Source organism: Toxorhynchites rutilus, chromosome 1 (assembly GCF_029784135.1).
Source record: "Toxorhynchites rutilus septentrionalis strain SRP chromosome 1, ASM2978413v1, whole genome shotgun sequence".
In the NCBI taxonomy this organism is placed as follows: Eukaryota; Metazoa; Arthropoda; class Insecta; order Diptera; family Culicidae; genus Toxorhynchites; species Toxorhynchites rutilus.
In genome coordinates this window covers 125118580-125138023 of record NC_073744.1, presented here as the reverse complement: position 1 = coordinate 125138023, position 19444 = coordinate 125118580, and the positions used below count along the sequence as shown (strand labels likewise).

The window sequence follows — 19444 nt, the reverse complement described above, 5'->3', positions numbered from 1 at the left end:
ATCATTCCCTTCATTCAATCAACCTTGGATACCTGAGATATAAAAAAAAACACTACGTTTTGAAAAAGAGAATAGTTTTTTTTTTATTTTTACAAATAAAAACTCTACCTAAAAACTATACGACGTACAAAATTTTGGTCATGAATGAAATGTGGCAAACTGTTTAAATTTTCATTAAAAATATAAAAAAATAGAAAATTAACACTGAAAGATTTTTAAAAATTAAAATACATTTTTCTCAAAATGTACTTCTGCAAAAATGGTTACAAATTAAATAATTATATAATATAGTATTGTCCATCGCTAGTCACACCTTTTTCCCATCTTTCTGGCGGAAATAATCAGCCGGTTTGTCGGCTAACCATACAAATGAAACACAAATTTCTGCATAACTCGAGAATTATTCAGGCAAATGAAACCAAATTTGGAATGTGGAGGTTTTAGCCTGCAACAAATGTTTTTTTTTCGAAGGTTAGACACTCCACCCCTCTCTCTAAGGGGGAGCTGCCATACAAATGAAACACAAATTTCTGCACTACTCGATAATTAATCAAGCAAATGGAACCAAATTAGGCATATGAAGGTTTGGGTGCAATAAATGTTTCTATGGTGGTTACACACTCCACCCCCCTTTTCTAAGGGGTGAGAGAAGCTGTCATACAAATGAACACAAATTTCTGCATAACTCGAGAATCAAATTTGGCATATGGGGTTTTAGAATGCAATAAATGTTTTACGGTGGTTAGAAACTCCATCCCCCTCTCTAAGAAGGAGCTGCTATACAAATGGAAGACAAATTTCTCGAAAACTAATTAAGCAAATGGAGCCAAATTTGGCATGCGAAGGTTTTAGGGGAAACGAAATGTTTCTATGGCGAATAAACACTCCTCCTTTCTCTCTGAGGGTGGCACTGCCATACCAATGGAACATACATTTCTGCATAACTCGGGAGCTAATCAAGCAAATGGAACCAAATTTGGCATATGGAGATTTTAGGGAGCAATAAATGTTTTTATGGTGGTTTGACACTCCTTTCCCATCTCTAAAGAGGGGGAAGGGGGAGCGTGCTTAACAACTCGAGAACTAATCAAACAAATGGAATCAAACTTACCATATAAGGGTTTTAGGGATCGATAAACGTTTCTATGGTAGTTCGACACTCCCCCCCTTATTTAAAGGGGGGCTCCCATACAAATGAAACACAAATCTGCATAACTCGAAAACTAATCAAGCAAATTAAGCCATATTTGCCATGTGGAGATTTTAGGGGGCACGAAATGTTTCTATGGTGATTCGGCACACCTACCCCCTCTCTAAGGGCATGGGGGCTGCCATACAAATAAAACACAAAATTCTGCATAACTCGAGAACTAATCAATCAAGCAAATGGAGCCAAATTTAGGATGTGAGGGTTTTTGGGTACGAGAAATGTTTTCATGATGGTATGACACCCTTTCCTCATCTGTAAAAGAGAGGGGGTCCCATAAAAATAATGCACATATTTCAAACAAACATATTCCAACCAAACATGTCAGTTGAAAATTTCGAAGGAAAATGGGAAAATTCAAAAAAATCAATTCGCATGTATTTTGCAATTACATATTGACGTATACATATTGCGGTAACGAAATTGATCTTCGTTCGAAAGTGGAAATGGATTTTAATGTGATAAAACGCAATCCTATATCGTCTTCTATCTATATAAATAAAAATGGATCGCCGAATGTGTTTTTTTTTCCAAAATATATATTTTATTAAGGCTCATATGGCGTCAGCCTAACGGGGCCGGGAGTTCAATATTTTGACAATGTTTGCTTAGACTATGTTAGTAATATGTAACCGATTACTCGCGGTTGACTCGAGGTTAGTATTACAAGTGTTCTCATAATTGGTATGTCGCAGTCTTCGATGCTCTGTACGTGTGCCCGACACGGGATACTTCCTATTGGGATGCAGCTGACCATTAATCAGCAACGCCCCCCTAGTCTGTACCCCATATCTAGCGTGGTGCGTCTTTCTCGACTCGAGGAATCCAGGATAGAATGGTCGCTAGCCGGCGCAATCATCAGCTCGTGTAGAGTTGTCATGAGCGGTACAACCTTTGGCTCTTGTTGAATCATCAGTGGACTGCACAACCTTTGGCCCGTGTATCTGTAAAGAGTGTGTGTATGTATTGCCGCAACTAAGTAAAAGTTTATAGATCGGATAGGATGGATATGAAACAGGGACACAACGAAGGAAACATCATTAAACGTTGACATTTGCGTTTCTGAGGAACAGGTATAGATGAAGCAGAAGATCAAGATCGCGGCTACCTAAGATATCCCGGACGGGGATATCCGATTGTCTGCCTTGTGCTCTCAGTGCTCTGGAGAGCTGAGAGCGAGCAGCATGGAATCGGATACACGACCAGACAACATGCTCGATGTCGTGATAGCCATCGCCACAATCACAAAGATTGTTTGCTGCGAGCCCAATACGATAGAGATGCGCGTTTAGGTTGTAGTGATTGGACATAAGCCGAGATATCACGCGAATGAAATCACGACCTACATTCAATCCCTTGAACCATGCACTCGTCGAGACCTTAGGGATAATCGTGTGTAACCAACGACCGAACTCATCACCACTCCACATGCGCTGCCAACTTACGAGCGTATACTGACGAGGAATGTGGAAAAATTCATTATAAGCAATTTGCGAATGTGTTGATAAGAGCAAAACTCGAGAAAGGAATTGTCCGATTTAGGGCTGTCTTTATTCTATTATATTTTCTGTATCAAAAATTTATTCGATGTAACGAAGAAACATGTTATTTGTAAGTGGATGAAAAATCTTGCACGAGAATTGTCTGAAAATAATCTGATACTATAATGTCGAGTTTTTGTAGTACTGAAATGTTATAGTAAAAAATAATTTTAAAGGGTAGATTAGAATATCAATCAATGAACAGTTCTGCGATTGCACCCATGAACGTGCGCTTAGTAAGAAAACGTGAATGATAACGAAAAACCAATTTTGGGCGGGACGAAGTTTGCCGGGTCAGCTAGTAGTAAATTAACCAGATGATGAGCCGTCACTTTGGTCACATCCGAAATCAGAAATCAAATGACTGCGGTAACACAAGGCATACATGCATTTATTCCGTGCTCGGTCCATTTTTGGTTTCAACTTTGATGGATGTTGAACCGGTAGAAAAAGTATATTATTTCGTTAGGTAAGGAACAAATTGAAATGTCACTCATTTTAGAAAAGCCAAATATAGCTACTATTATTTTTTCAAACAATAATGAAATATACATCCCAGGAGTAATGTTAAGTAGTGTCACAGTATCGGCTCCACATGAAGCGGAAATTATATAACCATACACACTAGGCGAGACAACATCAAACGAATCTCATTGTGTTCGTTGAAACCGGAAAAAATTATCCCTCATTAATTTTAAGTTGAAAGTATACGATGACATTTGCTGCGTCGAACGAAAAACCACCTCACAAAACAGAGAATAAGCATCTAAAATCAAAACAATGTAGGTGGAATTCCATTCAATTAAAACCATTACAGGCGTGTGATTCACTATGAGTAGCGCTGTTTGCTTTTTTTGTCGCAACAATACTCAACGGAAAGCCGGTTACGACGAATCAAGTTGCATCGTTTGCGGTATGTAAATATTTATTTTTTCTTCCATCAACGAGCGGTTCTTGTTTCCATATTCACCGATAATATTTTTAACTGTGCAATTTCATGACACAACCACTTATTACGAAGTAACAATAATAATTATAAATTATATCCGGCCAACAGATAATTTTTACCATAACACAAACAGCTGATTCAAGGTTAAACTTTCATGCCACCCAGGGTTAGAATATGCAGCCGCAAATCACCACCGAACCAACTTTTCTACTTGGAATATGATCCGCCAAAACGGCGGCACCCTGCTAACACACTGAACTCAGACCAATAAAGAAACGCCAGGCAATTGAGTCCGACCGGTTTTCTGTCTCTGGCTACATTTCCTCGTATACTTCGCGACGAGTAGACAGGCAATACCCATTGCGGGATCCCGCCCTGGTGGGTGGACACAACAGTACAATAGTATGTAAGGACGTTATGGGGAAAAATGCCTGCAGTTTCCGCGCACGCGTTTTCCAACTCACGATTATGCAACATGACGGAGATGTTGTCGCCACCGAAGAACGTTAGCATTGTGGCGATCATTCCGCATGTTACCGTACCTTCTGCTCTCCTGCACCCCACCAAGTCAGCCACGAAATCACCAAAGTATTGCTTTGCACATTTATCAGCAACGGCTATGTCAACCCTGACCGACGATACGAACGACACTAAGTTTCAGCAAATGCATTGCACTGGGTAGTACACTTCAACAGGAGTTATCATTATCAGCGACCCCACGCTTCGTCACCACTGTCGCGTCAGTCCAATCCATCGCAGCGCGCTGGAAATATAACTTCTTCGAATATCAAAACACAAACTCATGTTCTTTCATGAACAATACAATTCTTCGAATTGCAAATTTCGAATCTCTGGCAGCAAGTCGAGCGTGAGATGATTTTCGACCTTGCAATCAATGATCGAGCGGATTTGGCCCGAAAACAAATTACAGATCTGATTCGGTCACTCAGTCACGGCTTATTTGACTATTTCGCAACAAATTAGAAAAAAATGAACCTCGGCGCAAAAAACTTAAACGATTAATTCATCGTAATCGCACACCACTCTTGGCATTCGCACGACTTATCTATTGAAGCACTTGTACTCACTGGTCTGAGGCTTATCTTGCCCGATGTAACAAATATAGGCGTTATTTGGATACGTTGGTACATATGTTCAGTGGATATTTAATTGGGCGGGATACAGAAATTGGCTACAAAGCTGAGCCAACTTTGCCATCAACATCTAGCTGTTATCAGTTGTAATATGTGAGATCGAGGCATTGGTTCCTGTAGCATAGTGCAAAGGTTTTTATTGCTGTATTATCCAATCCGCTTGATTATGACTTTGGATATGGGTCGAAATCTTTGAAATAAAAATTTAATAGAAAGTTTTTGTGGTATCAAATCGTAGTTTTATAGAAACAGCTGAAAATGGTTAAGTAATGATTCTCCTTTCCCTCCCGAGAATGATGGGCCTGATCACGAACATCACTGTCACAAACGCTATCACGTCACTTACACTTCACCTTATCTATTTGTGTCTATCATCATTGTCACGTGTAAAAATAAACTCCGTGAAGTGAAAGAGTTCATTCCCGTTTATAAGAGACATGTCAGCTGCATAATTTCAGGCGTTTGAACGTTATGTCGGTTGCATAATTTCGGACGTTTGAACGTTATGTAGGTAAAATTAATAAGTGTATGAAATAATATTCCATTCAATTGAACGTATGTTTCAGAATGACAAGTTTGCGATTATACCTCGATGATTCGGTATTTCAATGCCAACTATTCGGACTCATTCCATGAATCATTTACTTGGTGCGTTAGTTTGCTGAATCAAACGCTGGTTCAAAGATAAGAAGGAATACTTGGTTGCTCTTGAATAATGTAGTTGTTGAACATATGGGAATGTAGTTTTATTTCTTCTTTCTATAAATTACTCTAGATATAAAGCATGACTATCATGAGTTTAATAATCGATATCTCGCATACTCTTGTACTCAGCTCTGTCTTACTCGTTTGAAGAGTGAGAAGAATTTAGAAGGTCAACGTTAGAATCATTTTTAAAGAACCGTTTCTACAATTTTGATGGATAATAATATCTTCTATATCTCAGAATAAACCCGAATTTATCCATAGCTACTTCCATTTGGGATTCTGAAGTTTAATCCTCTTATCCTTCCTATTCTCGTATAATTTGATATACGGGACATGAGGTTTGATATAATTATTTAAACAGAAACAGTAGCGTCGATCAGAAGCATAATTTTCATATGAAACATCTGATGAGTTTCAAGGAATATGCCAAAAGCCTAAAATGATTCAATGATTCTTTTTTTCTTATTTGAAACTTAAATATTCTTTCAGTATGTCTTCAAAACAATATCGTTGAAAATGTCTATTACGTAAAAATAAAAGATCAATGGCCTTATTCGATGTAACTATCGTCCTAATTCGGGTCTTGTCCACCAATTGCGAATTTTTGAATTACAAAAACTAGCTCTGCAATGTTGGAAAAACATTACAGTTATTATTTTATATTCAAAATATCAACAAATCAATTCTATAAATAATCAATCATAACTATCGTTTTGGGCCAGTGGCCTCCATTACCATTTTATGGGGTTGCAACTCTGTGTTAGTCTAATCCTAAAGAAACAAAAAATTCTATTCATTTATTCATTTTTTTTTCTATTTATTCATCTATTCATTTAGGGCAATCGAAATTAGACCTTTCGCCATGTTTCAATCGGTCTACGGGAGCTACATTTTTAGTCCCATAGCGCATTTATCGAATCCAAATAAACAAATTTACGTTCTCTGGATGCAACAGGATTTCGTTCTAAAAATACCACCAAGCGGGTAAATTGCTGTTTGTTTATCTTTTCTTTCTCTATAAGCAAGACAAGATTCAAAATGTTAGCAAAAAAGCTAAATAAATCCGAAATTAAACTTACTCCATTCCTCCATTTAGATGGTGAAAGCGTGACTAGCTTTCACCATCTAAAACACAAGTGACAAATATACTTGTTTTTCCCCGTGACGTGACAGTATCGTGATATTCATAATAACACCGAGTTCATCAAAGTTGTCACGACGGATGAACTCTTCCGGATTCTACACACACGGTGGCAGCCGTAATAACGTTGTATACAATTCACTTCGTTTTCACCGTGAAGTGACGTTCGTGATCAGGCCCAATGAGTAAGCATCGCAAGCGTTATTTTTCTTTTTGGTGTTACTACTATAAGAATTATCGCGCCGGTCTCTTTTCAGTTGACATGAACACGTTCTCAGGCGATTTTATGATCATCCTTCCATTACTGCACATTTCTTAGAGCAAAACATTAAAACCCCCTAATGGCAACCATTTGAATCTACATTTAGCGACACCATGGATTTCATTGTTGTGGTTGCGATGTTTGAAGTTGCGAGCAAAATCGCACCACGATTTTATTCACAACATGATACACTAACGAGTCTCCAAAATGATGTTGACCGCCTGCAGGCAGGAGCAAGACAGGTATGACGAAGACAGTATTGACGAATTTCATGCCAACTCGGCTGGCCATCTCAGATTGCTGTGAAACTTTTTTGGTGATATTGATATATTGGACATGTAAGCAACTTTGCATATTTGGAATCTCTAAAAATATTTAGATTACTTTTTGAAATGGGCCAAAATTTTGCAGAAATGTTGGGAATCGTTCGAAGTTTCATGAAAAAATACATCAAAACTGCTACTTATAAAAATTGAAATTCATTTTTTTCAAAAACGTATTATTTTTTTAAATTGTCAAATAAAATATTTGTATAGCCCATACAATAACCAACAGGCCATCCATACATCGGGAGATGGACACTTTTACAGGGAAAAAGTTTTTCTAACAACAATTTTTGACGTCTTTCATTTCTATACTGGGGTGTAAGTTCAAACTTTCGAAATCGAAAGCGTTACGCCGGAGAACGAGATTTTGCGTGTTAATAGCTCCTAAACAACTGAAAGAAATAGTATGATAAACACTTCATTCGAAAGATAAAATGTCTACGCGTTATATGCTTGTTACTTTTTGATCCAAACATTTGTTTCAATAGCCCTAAAATTGCTTTCAAAACAGGTTATTGAAATCACACCAATCGGTATATAAGCAAGTGCCGCTCGGAAATCCACTCAGTTATGATTGCGCAAAGATTGAGGTACGATCGCTGGAATGGATGGATGTTTCCCAGACTTGAAAACCATGGAACCAGGGGAAATCGGCATTTTAAAATAGATGCAAGCAGTGGTTACTTTTGTACTCGCTTGCGTTTCTGGAAATCGGAATGTTTCCCTAACACAGACTTCAAAACCATGGAGCCAGGGGAAATTGGCATAGAAAATTAGATGCAAGCAGCGGGTACTTATGTCCTCATTTGCGTTTCTGAAAATTGGATTGTTTCCCTAACACAGACTTCTAAATCGTGAAGCTTGGGTAAATCGGCATTGCGAAATAGATGTGAGCGGCGGGTACTTTTGTACTCGTTTGCGATTCTGCAAATTGGAATGTTTCCCTAACACAGACTTCAAAATCATGAAACATGGGAAAATCGCATTGGAAAATAGATGAGAGCTGCGGGTACTTTTGTACTCGCATGCGTTTCTGCAAATCGGAAAATTTCCCTAACAAAGATTAAAAACCATGGAGCCAGGGGAAATTGTCATAGCAAATTAGATGCAGGCAGCGGGTACTTTGTACTCGGATTGACTAAGGATTTGATATGTTATGATACGGTGTAGTGGATATGATCGAAGTGGATATTATATTACATATCGAAGAAATCACAATTATAAAATCGGCGTTATAAAATTATTTGTTTACGAATGCTGCAATCGATCGTCGTTATTGAGAAGTTGGAATTGTTGGGAATGGGGTCTTATTTTCGCTGTGTAATTCCAAGGAGGAATCCATTCCTTCTCAAGCGTTAATAATCCTCCTCCGGATCAACGATGATTCCAATTGTCAGGGCTTGGGGAGTTTGTACTATTTGCTCTGGGTATTTCCGAGGAGGAATCGGTTCCCCCTTTGAACGTTAATAATTCTTTTCCGGCTAAACGAAGTGGTATGATAATCACTTTATTCGAAAGATGAAACGTCTAAGATTTATATGCTTGTTACTTATTGATTGCTAAGTCAACATTAGTCCTACGTCCACCTTGCGGTTATATCAAAGATATAACCCACTTCTAGTTTTCCTTTTTTTTTTAAAAACAACTAATCCTAACTTTGTTTAAAGTCGAGATTTTGATTTACTTTACTAAAATAAGGATTTTCATCGAAGACGTCTACTTTATACATTTTAGGCCCTATAGTCTTAAATATATTGCCCTTTTTATAAAATGTTTGTAAATAATGTTTTAGTCGTAACATTTTTGTGTTTATATTCTCACGTTTGGCATGTTGTTGCTTCTTTCTAAGTAGAAAAAGAACATGTCATTCGCGATGATTTTAGAGAACGGCGAGCGCTCACGAGCCGCCCATTCGAGCCGCTCCGTCAGAACGAGTGTACGATCCACAGTTCTTTACAAATGAACCACGGTTCAAAAAAGAGCCGCGGTTAAAAAAAAGAGCCGCTTTCCAAAAGAGTCTCGGCTCAAAAAAGACCCGCAGTTCAAAAAAGAGCCACTTTTGGAAAAAGTCTCGGTTCAAAAAGAGCCGCGGTTCAAAAAAGAGCCGCTTTTGGAAAGAGTCTCGGCTCAAAAAGAGCCGCGGTTCAAAAAAGAGCCACTTTAAGAAAGAATCTCACAAAAATGTCACGAGTTAAACATTAGTGATATTTTTCAAAAATCCTGGAAAAGTTGTTGTTCTAATTTTTTTTCTTGTAGCAATTTCTTACATTTCATTCCTTAACCAAAAGTTTGTGGGTCTTATAATCTTTAAATCTTTAAATTTTTAAATCTTAAAATTTTTAAATCTTAAAATTTTTAAATCTTCAAATCTTTAAATCTTTAAATCTTTAAATCTTTAAATCTATAAAATCTTTAAATCTTTAAATCTTTAAATCTTTAAATCTTTAAATCTTTAAATCTTTAAATCTTTAAATCTTTAAATCTTTAAATCTTTAAATCTTTAAATCTTTAAATCTTTAAATCTTTAAATCTTTAAATCTTTAAATCTTTAAATCTTTAAATCTTTAAATCTTTAAATCTTTAAATCTTTAAATCTTTAAATCTTTAAATCTTTAAATCTTTAAATCTTTAAATCTTTAAATCTTTTAATATTCCTGATTTTTCGAGTCTTAGATTCTTATTGAGTGTGCAACTTAATTAGTTCCGTTTCCACAAGATGGCTCTAGGTGCTATAAACAGTCAACGGCGACAACGGCGACGTGAAGTGGACATGTGTCAACCAAATATTGGTTATAAGTCTTTGAGTTTCGTTCTTGTTTCCACTGGAGTGCAACTGGAGCGCATTGATTGTCTGTGGAAATTCATGATGATTCTGCACCATCGGACAGATTTTGTGGGGGATGGTTTGGACGATTTAAATGTGATGATTTTAGTGTTAAAGTGCTTGAAGACGACGAATTAGAGACATTACTCGATCATGATTCGTATCAAACGCAAACAGAGCTGGTAGAATGATTAAGAGTAACTCGACAAGCTATTTCTAAACGACTCAAAGCCGCAAGATAAATCCAAAAGCTTGTTACTTGAACGGCATAAAAGAAGTTCCTTTTGGCAATCGTTACAGGGGACGAAAAATAGGTTCACTACGACAATCCAAAATGTAAAATATCGTATGTAAAGCCCGGCCAGCAAAGAACATCAACGTCGAAGCCGAATATCCAAGGTGCCTAAATAATGCTCTGGATATAGTGATATCACAAGGGTGTGATCCACTGTGAGCTGCTAAAACCTAATCAAACGATCAATGGAGACTTTTACAGGCAACAACTAAAACCTAATCAAACGATCAATGGAGACTTTTACAGGCAACAACTGATCCATTTTAAGCGGGTTATTGCCGAAAAACGTCCAGATCATGAGACCAGACACGGTTCGATAATATTCCATCATGACAACGTGTTGCTGTTCTGGTGCCTCATGTTGTTGTTCGAGTTGAAAACTATTTGGAAAACAGCGGATGGAAAATTCTGGTTCACCCGCCTAAGAACCCAGACCTTGCCACTTCCAACTACCATTAGATTCTTAGATTCTTGGATTCTTAGATTCTTAGATTCTTAGATTCTTAGATTCCTAGATTATCAGATTCTTAGATTCATAGATTTTCAGATTCTGAGATTATTAGATTCTTAAATACTTGAATTCTTAGATTCATAGATTTTTAGACTCTTAGATTTTTAGATTCTGAGATTCTTAGATTCTTAGATTCTTAGATTTTTAGTTTCTCAGATTCTTAGATTCTCAGATTCTTAGATTCATAGATTCATAGATTCATAGATTCATAGATTCAAGGATTCATAGATTCATAGATTCATAGATTCATAGATTCATAGATTCATAGATTCATAGATTCATAGATTCATAGATCCATAGATTCATAGATTAATAGATCCATAGATTCATAGATTAATAGATTCATAGATTCATAGATTCATAGATTCATAGATTCATAGACTCATGGATTCATAGATCCATAGATTCATAGATTCATAGATTCATAGATTCATCGATTCATAGATTCATAGATTCATAGATTCATAGATTCATAGATTCATAGATTCATACATTCATAGATTCATAGATTTATAGATTCATAGATTCATAGATTCATAGATTCTTAGATTCATAGATTATGAGATTCTCAGATTCTTGGATTCCTAGATTCTTAGTTTTTTAGATTATTAGTTTTTAGATTCTTAGATTCTTAGATTATTAGATTATTAGATTATTAGACTATTAGATTCTTAGATTTTTCTATTATCAAATTCTTAGATTCTTAGTTTCTTTAATTCCTAAATTCTTAGATTCTTAGTACAACACGTGAAAAAAACTACGTCAACGATATTTGCGATCTTGTTGTTTAAACCACAGCATGAAAAAAACACGCGATAACGCTTCTTATCAACAACCTCAGAGAAAATGATCATCGTTGCGATATGCCGTATGAAATCAAGACCGATTTATCTAATCTCCAAAATACTGCAGGTGTTATCGTTCTACTGTTCTTCGCTTCACGTTATCAAAACCCCAACAACAGCAACTGATTGTTTGGGTACATTTGAGTTTCGGACAATGCGCACGTAATTGACCAAGTGCACGTCTTGTGGAATCCGATGTTCCATCCAACCGTCATTATCTCTGTTTTATAATCCTTTTATAATCACTTAGTAATTACACCAAGGAAATTATGAGCCGTGATTAGTCAACTGATCACACCGAACAGAGATTAAAACAATGACAGACAGTGAGGACGCAGCACTTTTATTCGATAGGGGCTACTCTCTTGGGCATTACTAGAGGCAAACAGCCATTTGGATGTTTTGACGGTAGATAAATGATACCCGCCATATTATTCGTTCAAAAACATATGATGTTCGTTGAAAGGTGGGTTGTTGCAACACCATCGAATCGGTCAAATACAACAAAACTAACAATAGTTTTCTAATATATGCGCAACTTTTTTTATTAATACTTGGGTAAACTTGGGTAAGATCCATATGCTAAATAACCCAATGTATGAGTGTCTATCGGTGTAAACCGATCAAAACCTGAATGGGAATTGAGGTTCTACGATACGTCTAAAGAGGAATAATGTCACTGATTCCGAGATCATGGGAACCACCTTTGACACTATTTTAACTTGTTATTTAAATTTTCTATTGATCAGAGAGGAATGTCTTTCCATGCAGTGGGATATTCCCAATCCATGTCCAACCTGTATGATTATCAATAACCACGAAACTGGTACTATTATAGATAAACGAGCCAATTAACTTCGCCACAGCCTCGGATGTGATAGAACGGTGTAGGTTACTGTTTTTATTTCCAGCCACTAGTTTTTTTTTGTTAATTCTACGACTCGATGGCGAACATTGTTATCGCTGTTGTTTACGTAAAATGCTTCACACAGCAAACAGTATTTAAACAGTCAGCTCCCGGGTGACTAATAAGTGAGACACAGATGCCGGTTAAAATGAAGCTCGCTATCATTATCGGTGTCGATTACAGTACATTCGAGAACGGTGACTCACCATCATCACCATCGGCATGTGATTGGAAGCCATCATTTGTATTATTTCACCCAAAAACGAGCTTCTCGAGTAACGATTGTTGATACACATGAACCAACACACACGCCAACGCTTGATGTAATTTAAAATTTGCTCTTCCGCGAATCATTTTGGACTTCCGGTGCCCAGTGGGTATCCCACAGAATATTATCGTTTCCGAAATGCAGTTCGAAGTACTATCGGAAGAAGCTATAATAGCTATCGATAACCATTCCAAAAACAAATGATCAAGGTAACCATTAAATCCAAACAAATCCAGTAAGCAATACATATTTTATTAAAATCATTTGAATCGTATTGATCGTTCATGAGTGTAAGCCATGTAAGGGTAACAAATAATAATGACATGGTTACGTGGTGCGGAGGTACCAAAACCTATTTGGAATGATAATTAACATAATTGCTCCCTGCCACGCACTCCCGCGGCTTCTGGCGATAGCAGGAAAAAAAACAATGGCTGAAACGGTTCCATATAGCACTCCGCTACCAACAACCTCAGTGGACAGCGGCGTCCGAAATTAACCAAAACGCATATGATTACTATTATATAGTGGCGGAGCATACCATGGACATTACCCGTTTATATGCCGCAGTGACAGTACGCGGGTCGTCGCCCTCACACTCCATGATGCATGGTGATGTTACGTTAGATAATGGCGACATCACATCGTCAACCGCTTCTAGCGGCCGACTAATCTCGCACATCGTGTGGCAGTTTCATCATATTGTACCGAGGCCCACCACCATCGTCTGCTCGGTGTGTCCCAATTAGATCCACTGATAATGGAAGCATGGCGACAATCATATGAGTAATTATTCGGATAGCGATGTGAAGATAGGACTGCATAGTGTCGCTACGCATTACAAGGTGGTTCTGATTGTGTATGATTTTTGTATAGCAATGTTCCCAAATACAACACAATTTAATATTCAGCGCCGATTTTTTCCGAGCACGGATCTGTAACACAACGACAACATGCTAGTTCACGTCCTTGTCCAGAGTAAACGATGAAGGTCTTAGGGAGATTGTAGCCAAATACCCATATTTACTTTTGGATGTTTGGGCCAGAAATTCTTTGCTTCTTCAGAGCTGGTGAGACAATCGAAGGTAATTGAAATCGGATATTAGTATATTTTGTGTTTTCACCAATGATTGAAAAATGCCTATAGAACGTTTGGTTCCATGACCAAACCATAGAATTTTTGGGTCAGATGTTCCTAGTATGGTTGTCCTCAAAAATGATGATATTGACTGGCCACTAGTAAGATCATAGGATTGAGGATTTTTGAAGAGTAAAGTTTGTTTAAAAAAAGGTGTGTCCGAAACTCAAATGTAATATTTGCTCCATGATCACTAGAAGTGCGCTTGGAATGGTTTTGACAATCGACCCGTAGACGATTTCCGGTAAAATACATCGTTTTTTTAAACACTTAGTTGATAATCTGATGCCAAATAACATGCGACGATTTTAGTTCTGCGTTGTAAGTTCAAATATACGTATCGATGCAGTTATGCAAATTGCAATTATTTACGCAACACAGTAGCTCCGGCCTGAACGGAAATTGAGTTCGAAGATCTCACCGCGATGTGTATGTGTGAGTATAGCTCTCAGCCATAACTGCTCGACCACGGAAGTGGCACAGATAATCTGCTACCCTCTATAATTAGCGTACGTTACGATTGATAAATTTTTAAGTATGTGTTCAATTCCAGGCATCAAAAGAATTGGCATTAGGTGTGCTAGACGTAATAATTCTAAGTTATTACATGCATTACATTTATTGACGTAGGACTGTGATGAAAGATTCCGAACGCTTATCACTTGACCATTTATCAATTGATCGCAAAGGTGTTTGCAACAATTGATTTAAATATTTATACGCATCTATCACAATGAATAAAGTTATATTTTTCTTGAGATAATTAATTGAATAATTGTAGAATATCAAGCATTATCTAAATGCCGTAAATCACACGTTTTGACATGAAATCGGCGTTTTTAAATAAATTTTTGGATACCAAATATTTTTTTCAAATTGCATGAAACGTCGAGGTCGACTGTCATCCGAGAATATTTTTTTCGTCAAAAATCGACTCTCTGGGACTCAGTCGTTTCTTCGGATCACAAAGTAAAACGTGTAGATTAGGGTGCTAATGAAAATGGTCATCTCGATTTTTCATGCGATATTTCCTGCGAAACGTTGATTTGCGCGATACAATACCTCATGCAAAATATTAACTCAATCGGACGGACTTAATTAACTAGTGTCGCAAACGTAAAAAATTGGGTTTTTTTAAAACCGAAAAATCACCCGAGGTGGATGATGCTGATATCACACACAACGGTGACAAGTCTGCAGGGAAGTGAAACTGTGCGTTACATGCCACTCCTCTGTGGGATTCTGTTGCCAGCTAGCATGTATATAATTCGTTCTCCGCAATGTAGCGGTCTAGAGGCGAATAAACAGTAAAACTTAGAGCGTCTCAAATACAAACAAGAAAGGAAAGAAACGGTCTTCACTCGTTATCAGGTATTCCGACGAGGAGGATTATCCAAGTAGACCGGCATGTGAGCACTCGCTCGATTTGTCAGGAACTGGGCTCGATTTGTCAGGAACTGGGTATTTGTCAGGAACTGGGTGTCAGGAACTGGGTAAAACCGTTTAGAACCATTAGCAGAAGATTGGATTCCAAAAAAGCTGGATGTATGGGTGCCACACGAGTTGACGCAAAAAAATCTTTTAGACCAAATCAACGCCTGCGATGCACTGCTGAAACGGAACGAACTAGACCCATTTTTGAAGATGGTGACTGGTGATGAAAAGTGGATCACGTACGACAACCTAAAGCGAAAAAAATCGTGGTCGAAGCGCGATGAGCCGGCCCAAACCATCGCCAAGTCCGAATTGACGGCCAGGAAGGTTTTGCTGTGTGTTTGGTGGGGTTGGAAGGGAATCATCCACTATGAGCTGCTCAACTATGACCAGACCCTCAGCTTGGTTTTCTACTGTGAGCAGCTTGACCGAGGAATGGTGTTGTTTTCCACCAGGACAACGCTCGGCCTCACACATCTTTGATGACCCGCCAGAAGCTACGGGAGCTCGGATGGGATGTCCTATTGCACCCACCGTATAGTCCGGACCTGGCTCCAAGTGATTATCATCTCTTCCGGTCCATGCAAAACGCTCTTGGTGATACTAAGTTGGCCTCAAAAGAGACTTGCGAAAACTGGCTGTCTGAGTTTTTTCCAAATAAGGAGGGGGAGTTTTATAAGGTGGGGGGGTGGGGGTGAGGATAATGAAGTTGCCTACTAAATGGCAACATGTTTGTGAATAAAACGGCGCATATTTGACTTAAATTGAATAATTTTAAGTATGTTAAATGAAGCGTCAAATTTCGATCAGAAATACGACATTTCTTTTTCCCCAACCCAATATATGTGCTAATTGATTTTGACGTAGGATTACGTCTTTCGGGAACATATTGGGGATTTCTAACGGTTATTGCTCAGTCATTTCATGATGGATTGATGAAATTTTTGCGTCAATCGGTTTCGGCACTCCATAACAATTTTTCATATTGAATTAATAAATGTATGTCATGAAAATAACCATCAAACAATTTAAAATTCTCAACCCCTATCCTTACGGAAATACCCACTTCTGATTGGTCGGAATTGACGATACATGCGGCGGTTTCCTAACAGAGACATCAAAACCAAGCTGCCTGAGGGAAATCGGCATTGCAAATACATGAAAGTAGGGGGAACTTTTATTCCTACCGAAATGTGTTCCCTAACAGAGACATCAAAACCAAGGTGCTCGGGGGAAATCGGCATCACAAATATATGCAAATCGGGGGCATTTTTATATTGCAAGTAAGGTGAGTAATACGATCAATTCTAGCAAATTAAATTTAAATTTGGAACTTTAATATTGGTTGCTTCGTGAAATTTTATATCAATGACCGATCGTGTATTGTGAAAAATTTAGCACAAGTGGATGTGTGAAATTGTGTATTGTAGCAGTTGTGTTAGAAATGACTTGACATATGAAACGGTTTATTTCAATTTTCATAAATAAGAATCAAGGTGTGTTCCCGCTCGAGAACGGGTCGTTCGGTTAAGCTGTCTGTTTTGTTGTGTTCATTTTCACCCAAGGAAAGTTTATACAGCGAGAAAAGTTGGAAAAGTGAAGAAATATTCGAAAAAGTGATTTCCCATATGCTCTACATATACTATAAGGTGTTGTCCAATTAAAATTCGCATTGGGTTGAATAAACACTCAGAAAGTAAAAAAATTAAAAGAAAATTACCTTTTGCATTTCAAATATGTTTTCTCTGTATTAAAGTAACATGTTTTTACTGATAATTGTGTTCGGTATTGATAATTATCTTATATAACATAGATGTTTTTTTTCTCCATTTTATCCATACATAATACAGGAGGCATCTCGTCTAGGGCCACAGAAGGCGGTTTTCATCATATCTCTTTCCACTTCAGTAACTCTATCTGATACGCACAATCTAACGACTAATTAACATCATTCTGTCATCATCACTCGGTTGTAAACACTGTTGGAGTGAACAAACAATGCCCAACAACCGAATAAAACGGCTTACTTTTCAGGGCCACCAAATTATTATCAAAGAGTTTAATTCTTCAAACATATCCAAAATCAACAGATAGCCTAACGGAATTCTACGTCAACTATGCGGTCGTGTCTCAGAGGTCTCAGAGAGAACCCTCCTGCGACTTTTTTATTTCCAGATTCAGCAGAAACATGAATTATTCATCCATCGTAGTGGTAGCATCGTAGTGTCGAGTGCAAAAGAATGGAAGTTCGCTAAACGATAGTTTTTGGGATGTTTTTCAGTCAGTGTTTTTTCTTCAATGATCCCAGGTAAGACATGCGTATAGGAAGTGAAAAAAATTTCTAATTGGCGAGGTTTTTTCATAAATGTGCTCTAAATCAAGTGTTTTTAGCGATTTTCGGGAATATATTCCGAAAAAGAAAAGCCTCAAACTTTGGCGAGGAAAGCCATCATCCAGCAACACCATCTAGACAGCACTAAAGTAATAGTCCAGCAACACATAAGCCAATGACGATACCGTTATGAATCATATTTCGGACAACATCATATTTCGGACAATTTGTTCCAATATCTTGAAATGCTTAATGTCATCAGTACACATAACTATAAAATTAATATCACAATTGCTTCTTTAGAATAATCCCTTGGTTTCACTATCATTTCTTATGAGAACTACATTTTGATTATAACATAATCGGCAAAAATCTGATAACACTACTCATTATCGTTTGTGTTTGACGTTTGCTTAGCGTGAGAACGTAGAATTTACCCGTTTATAAATATTTAAATTTCTCCCGTGTTTCATCCGTTCTCATCATCGTTAACAGTTTACTGTGATTGCTTGGTAAGTGTTTCGCAGTTGATTAGAAAATATAATCAAGTGTAATGTAATTTTCGTCCAAAAAATTACAAAATGAAGTGTCCGAAATTTGAATTCAATCTGTCCGAAATTTGATTTAGTGTACGAAGTTTGATTTTTATTCGCTTCATTTGAAATACATTTTATTCGATGATTTTTTTATGTTTTCAATCAAATAGGTACCAAAGTAGAAAGCTTAAATGCATATTGAACTTATTGAAAATATCAACCAAATAATACCTGTGCATAAAGTTTAGATCTGTTTTCTACATCATATGCCTTAAGCGTCCGAAATATGATTCAGAACGGTACCTAAAGTTCTTTCCAGTACCTCGAAAAAAAAACATGAAGAGTTAATTCTTCGAGCCAATTAATTCATTTTCCGAGTAGATTACTTCACATACGGGCAACATTACCACTTGATATTTACATTGACAGCCCTTCTTCTAGTCTTAAGTCACTCCGGTTACGACCCCAACATTTCCCCTCAAAAACTGTCTTAGACGAAATTGTTACTAATAATAGAGCGCTCGTTTTTATGTTGTCAAAAATAGGGTGACCAAAATTGTCGATGAAATAAAAAATCTAACTTTCTTATCTTTATGGATAGAGGTAAACATAGTTCGACAATGTTGTAGCTCCAATTATTTGAGACATCTTTGTAGAACATAGTTTTTCTCTTGAAATTTATCTCTTGAAATAATCGATATAGCGCTTTTTTTCTAAGTTACGTTAGGGTCACCATGAAAAAATCTGTTTTTTGCTCTAACTTTTATATTTCAAATTTTACATGCAAACTGTCTTCGAAAGACTTTTAGAGCTAACTAATAGAAACATTTTTCGATGCAGAACTTGTCAATATCTCAACTTTACTCAAAGTTATTGATATTTCTTCCCAAAAAACACTCTCTCTTCATTTGTTTGTCATTCTTTCTGGGGCAAACATAAAAAATGTTTGTTAACGGAATTTGAAAGAACAGATTTAAAAGCGCTAAAAACAACTTTGTGGAAGATATTTATTGTTTAGACAAAAACTGTCATAGACGAAGATGTTACATATGATAGAGCGCTCATT

At 37.1% G+C, this 19444-nt stretch overlaps 1 protein-coding gene across 3 annotated transcripts in view; it reads right to left on the bottom strand.

Moving 5' to 3' along the window:
* Nucleotides 1-19444, bottom strand: part of LOC129761699 (beta-1,4-mannosyltransferase egh) — a 97937-nt gene that overhangs the window by 11123 nt on the left and 67370 nt on the right. Inside the window, exon 1 of one of the 3 annotated variants that reach the window (XM_055759435.1) lies at nt 4240-4381. The exons of 1 other annotated variant lie outside the window; for it this stretch is intronic. The gene's annotated coding sequence lies outside the window, so the exon portion shown is untranslated. Of the gene's footprint in view, nt 1-3816; nt 4088-4239; nt 4382-19444 lie in introns of those variants that run through there. One more of the 3 variants, XM_055759436.1, reaches the window with a different exon arrangement.